This window comes from Malaclemys terrapin, chromosome 21, assembly GCF_027887155.1.
Source record: "Malaclemys terrapin pileata isolate rMalTer1 chromosome 21, rMalTer1.hap1, whole genome shotgun sequence".
NCBI lineage: Eukaryota > Metazoa > Chordata > Testudines > Emydidae > Malaclemys > Malaclemys terrapin.
In genome coordinates this window covers 6,496,109-6,502,167 of record NC_071525.1, presented here as the reverse complement: position 1 = coordinate 6,502,167, position 6,059 = coordinate 6,496,109, and the positions used below count along the sequence as shown (strand labels likewise).

At 50.1% G+C, this 6,059-nt stretch overlaps 1 long non-coding RNA gene across 1 annotated transcript; it reads right to left on the bottom strand.

Annotated features, from left to right (window-relative positions):
• Window positions 1–530: 530 nt before the first annotated feature.
• On the bottom strand, window positions 531–6,059 carry LOC128827406 (uncharacterized). Its single transcript, XR_008442952.1, has 4 exons — window positions 5,779–6,059; window positions 4,223–4,333; window positions 2,471–2,629; window positions 531–934 (listed from the first exon to the last, which is right to left on the bottom strand). It is a non-coding gene; the product is annotated as an uncharacterized LOC128827406 (long non-coding RNA).

Sequence of the window (6,059 nt, the reverse complement as noted above, 5' to 3'; positions counted from 1 at the left end):
ATGGGTGTTACCATACACACTATAACGAGAGTGATCAGTTAAGGTGAGCTATTATCACTTGTGGTGAGTCACAGAGCTGGTTTAGCAGCCAGTAACAGAACATGGATGTTAAGGGTCAGACTGTAACACCTGTACCCACACGGGTGAGACGTTTCGGATGTGAGCAGTCCCTGGAACTTCAGTGGCACCCCTGCTGTGAATAACGGCTCCCCAATGGGAGTGAGAGGTTCATCCCCTGGCCCTAAATGAAATACAAAAGGCCATCTTCTGCTCTCAGTGACCCCCTGTAAACCCAGAGTAACTCCACTGCCTTCAGCAGAGTTCCTCTCTACTGGTATACACTAGCGTCAGTGAGAGCAGAACTGGCCCAAAGAATGTAGAAGTCACCTGTCACATATAATATGCTGAGCGTCATGCATCAGCTGCTAAAGAAAGGAACTGAAACACGAGGGAGGAAGTGGCATATTTTTTAATGAGCAACATTTAGAATTACAGATTCAAAATGAGGAGTTAGTATCAAACCAGGTGTCATGTGCAGGCTCCGTGGTTGGGGGAGCCCCTCCCATTGATAAAGCATTGTTACTGAGAGAAGACAGACGGGTGCTGGCACGAGGCCCTGTGGATCGACCCCTTCAGGAAAAGCAGCAGTCTCCCAAGGAATTCGTTGGAGTAGCTGCTCCAGGACAGGGATGCGGAGAGAGCCTGACCTCACACAGCTCCGTCCAGACACAGTTTCCCATTTATAATCTCCCCTCACACCATGGAACGATACTGCTGGCCAGGCGGCACGGTCCTGCTGATGGCAGCTCCTAGGAAGCAGCCTCCACCCACTTCTGTCTGGTTCTGTCCCTTCCATCTGCTGTGTGCGTCAGGGGGCCAAGCCTGGTTCTGCATCTGGGTTTTTCTGGTCCTCCTTGTGCCACTGGTAACACACCTGAGTCTCACACCCAATCAGGTGAATGTTCAGTTTCTCATGGGTACAACCTCCCACCTCCCCTTTCGACACCACTAAGGACTCGGATTAGACATGAGAGTAGCTGAGTTCCCTGTGACTGCCTGTGTGAATAAGGCAGGCCCTACGCCCCAGCTCCTATTACTAGCACCCAGCCTGAGTAACTGAGCTCAGGGAGGAAGTGGGAAACTTTCCTGGCTCATACACTGACCCGATGGAATTGGCCATCGAACGGATCTGAGTCCTCGCTCCAACTCCCTTTACCCAGAGGCCTGTCTGACCTTGAGGACTCCCTTTCCAGTCTCCCATGCGGCAAAACGCCAACAAGGCTGGGCCCAGGATTCCTGGGAGGCTGAAACCCCAGTCTTGTCGAGGATGTGAGGACTTTGCTGCACGGGACAGGGGTGAGGGTGTCCGCACTCTGGGGTCCTCTCTCCACCCCGACGCTTCTCTGACCCCCGGATCAATACAGATAGTTCAAACCCAATGCAATCCACTAAACAACAACTGTAAAAGAAAATTGGGGAAAAAATGGGAAAGGTTAAAGGGAACAAGGAACTCCACCCAGTGGGCACAGGAGACAGCACAACCAGCCGGCTCTGGGATGTCAGGGGAGCTCACAGTCTGTTCCTCACACGTCCCAGGCCCTGGCTCTGCTGCGGTGATACCCTGAGTCAGACACCTGCCTTGGGGGTGGCTACTCGCCCTCAGGATCTAGATGGCAGGACCCTTCTCCCCAGCACCAGCCGTCCCATCGGGTTCATGTCCCTGCTCCGAGTCTGGCCTGCGAGGCCTCTTGTCTGGCGACGTCTCCCTGCGCCCAGAGTCCCCCTCACTCTCGCCAGCCGCTCAGCGCGCTCGGCTCAGTGTTACATGCGGCGGGGCCGGCGTCCACTCCGCAGCTCCGGCCCAGCAGCTCCCCGCTGCAGCTCAGCCCGGCTCCCTGTCGGCGGCTGGTCTGCTCTGCCCCCAGCCCAGCTCTGCCCCGAGCCCAGCTCTGCCATCTGGGCTGCTCCCTGACCCCTCTGCCTCGACCTCAGCGCCGGCTGCTGCTCTCCCCTTAGCTCAGCCCTACTCAGTCTGCCGTAGGCAGGTAAACCTCAGACGGAGGACGGGCCCTCCGGGCTCCTGGCTCCCTCATTGGCCTGCCTGCCCTGTCAATCTAGCTGACTTGGTGCATCGGCCTCTCCCCATTGACCCCGAGCACTGTCGGTTTCTCATCGGCCCGTCCCCTTTCTTTTGGTACTGGGAAAGGGCCGACCAAAGAACCCCAGTAAGTGTCAGGAAGGGGCCAGCAGCCCCCTCACAGGCATGACAATGTCTTGCCTATCGCAGCAGGAAATCTCTCACCTCCACGGGTTTGGTTCTTTCTGTGACTTCCTGCTATTTATACTCTAGGAGGTGGACAAGTCGGGTTACTTTTTAATTATATTTTGCAACTGAGCCACATGCAGCAGCGGTGAAGAGCAGAAGCAGTAAAAACAAACCAACAGCTTTTACAGAAAGACACCATCTTACAAAATGGCTGCCGTCGTTGAGGTCAGCAGCGAACCAGCTGAGAGTTTCCAGGCTCGGATCTCAGGGTGGGTTAGGATTTTTCTCGTCCATCAGCCACTGCATCCTGATCTGGTTGTGATTCCTTGACTGAAACTTCATTCGGGCATAAACCCTTTGAGCCTGTTTGACAACATTTCGTACCATTAGTCACCTCCAGGGAACTAACTGTTCGAGTTTGACACGGTTTCAAACAGGTTACTAATATTTATTGCTTCTCTTGCAAACAGTGCACATTATTAGCACATAAACCATTGTGGAAACCTTGCTTTAAGAGTTCAGCACATGGCTGAAAACAGAGTTTAGGATTCAGATAGTTTTTAATGCACCTTTTAACTCCCCTGAGGCTGCAGTTCTCCCTCCTTTACCGTATTCCCAAAACAGATGGAATGGGCCAAATTCATCCAGGGTGTAAATCCAGCTCCAGGAGAATTATAGTGGTGAATAGTTTGCATCCTAAATTCACTCCTTTTGCACAACCAGCAAACAGCAGCGTTATGCTGAGAGGTACTCGTGACAGTTTGGATTACAAACCTCTGCTGCGATTAGGTGTGAATGCACCCTTCAATTAAGGTAGCTCTCGGGATGAATTAAGCAGAATGCCCCCACCTACGGCAAAAGGGAGTTATGAACCCACGCTGACTAAGCAGGCAGAGGGGGTTTGCTGAGTATTGCTTGTGTGGGGTGTATGCAGGGAAAACGCACAGAAACTGAGAACAGACAAGAACAGAGAAGCAGAGGGAGTCTGCTGCTGTCTGAACTTACAAGACAGGATGCTGACATGCGCTCAGCCCTCTAAAAACCCACTCTCTCTCCCCCCACATACACACAACACTCCCTTGCCCCACCCCAATTTGAAAAGCACGTTGCAGTCACTTGCACGCTGGGATATCTGCCCATAATACACCGCTCCCAATGCCATTGCAAGTGCCGCAAATGTGGCCACGCCAATGCGCTTGAAGCTGTCAGTGTGGACAGACTGCAGCGCTTTCCCTACTGCGCTCTCTGAAGGCTGGTTTAACTCAAAGCGCTCTACATCTGCAAGTGTAGCCATGCCCTTAGAAACTTCCCATTTTGTTCTTGGTTCCTCATGCATTTGAGAAGCAGGACTTTGATGCAATCTTGTTTATTTACAAGGAATGAACAAAGAAAACACTAGAGTCCATCCATTTCTACTTCCAGCTGGAACCCGAAGGCCCTGAAATTTGACTGGCCACTTGAGTCAAAAGAGTGGCAATAGGCCCATTGGTGCAAGTTAAACCGCTTCACCCCCTACACGTGTTTTCTCGCCAATTTACACCCAGAGTCAGATTATCCTGCTATTTCATTGTGAGTTGTGCATTTACAACTCATGGGGTAACCAGGCCTCTGCTGTGTAATTTACATCCCAATGGAATTTGCCCAGAAATTCCCATGGGAGTTTCACCTGCTTGTTTCAGGTAGAAATTGGCCCTGGGTGATAAAGCAAACGATGACTGATCTAAATAGTGTGTCAGTCCTCAGATGCAACAGTGACTCCCTGGCTGAATATAGGGCTTTTCCCTACCGAAGAGTTGCTGAGCAGCAGGAAGGAATACATGTTCAGCAAGGCCGAGCAGAAGGGACTGATAGAACTGTTTTCAGTTTGTGTCTGTGTGAGAAGTCAGCCCAAATATGAATAGGGCTGCTGAGCCTATAGGTCTCTCCATCTAGCATGGACAGTGATGTGTTGATTACCTGGACTGGAACAGCAGCGAATCCAAGCCAGACTCAGGGACACCATCAACCCCACCAGGAAAACTGCCACCACGTGGTGCAATATCTGCGGCACACACCCGCTGGGATGGACTGTGGAGGAAGCAGACTCCGGCGGATCATCAGGAGCTGGGACAGTCACGTTTGCACCGTTGCGTTAAACTCGTTGGCTTAATTTACAAACCTGGTTCCATTGAAGTGAATGGGATTTTTGCCATTGACTTCAGTGGGGCCAAGATACCACCCATGTAGTTTACAAGTCATAGGATCAGAGCAATGTAGGGCTGGAAGGGACCGTGAGAAGACCTCAAGTCCAGGCGCCTGTGCTGAGGCAGGGTCAAGCAAACCTAGACCGTGCTTGACAGGTGTTTGTCCAACCGGTTATTAAAAACCTCCCGGGATTCCACAACCTCCCTAGGTAGCATGTTCAAGTTCTTAACTACACTAGAACCTCAAAGTTACAAACATCTTCATGCATTCTCGAAGATGATCACTAATGAGATTGCATCAGCTACTTCCTTAAGTATCCTAGGGGTGGAAGGGTGGAACGTTGTTGCTGTGACACTCAAGGCTGCTGAGCTGTTAACGGCTACTCAGTGCTCCTGTCCCTGGAGCTCTGGCGTTAACAGCACCAGCAGAGAGCGCAGCCTGTGAATTCAGCAGATCTCTACATTGCTCAGAGGGAAAGACTATAGGCACGGCTCGGTGACAAAGGCACTCGGCCAGGTTTACTGTCCTCAAGTCACAGTCCTAACGACTCACACAAGTACATTAACCAATGAGTGCCCCCTAGCAAGGAGCGGCTCAGTGAGTGGTGGGAATTTCTGCTGTCCCCTCGGCCGCACAAAGGATTAAGGCAAGGTCCCCCAACATTTATAGACACAGACAAACAACGGAGATAAACAACTTCCGTACCACCTTATGTGTCTCGTGGCATCTCTTTGTTACTTCCCCTTGTATCTTGTTCCTAATATCTCGGACAAAACATCCTTATTTGTTATTCTGTCAAACCATCTCATCTTGTACTAGATTAGGGTGGATATGTACTAGCCTTCTGGAATGTATTTACGTAAATAGCTAGTGCCTAGTACTTTCTACTTGCTATGTTTTAGCAACTTTGCCAAGTTCATGTACCTGACAGTGAACTTGTAAGCATCTGCTTTAATACATAGCCTGACTTTGGTTCACAGCCTCTAGGTCCGGCCTCAGGTCTTGCACTAGGCCCAGTGCTCCAAGCACTCTCTCTCTACCACACTACGGTGAATTTCATCAGGCCCCTCTGACTTAAATACATACAATTTATCTAAATATTCTTTAACCAGTTCTTTCCCTACTCTGGCCTGAGATCCTTCCTCCTTTTTGTTAATATTTATTGTGTTAAGCAACTGGATACAATTAACCTTTCCAGTGAAGACTGAAGCAAAAAATGCATTAAACACTTCAGCCTTCTCTCTATGTCATCCATTATTTACTCGCCTTGCAGGTTAAGTAAAGTCGTGATTTCTTTTAGTTCCAGAAGCAAATGTAAAATCACTCACGTTCAAAATACCTGGCACTTTTCTTAACTCTGTTGCCAGAAGAGTTGAATTTGACTTCACATGTGAAAATTTTCACATTGGTCCAGGTGTCTTTTGGGATGCTAATGTGACTTATGAGCATTAAGGATCCATCCTTTGCTTTCAGTAATTGCATTAGTGCCTGTTCCTGCCGATCCCCAGAAATATTCCAGGAAATTTGGACTGGGTTGGAGACTCCGTGGACAATGCAAGCCAGATCAACCATCCCAGTGGAGATGAGGCCGTGGGGAGATGGAACCAGA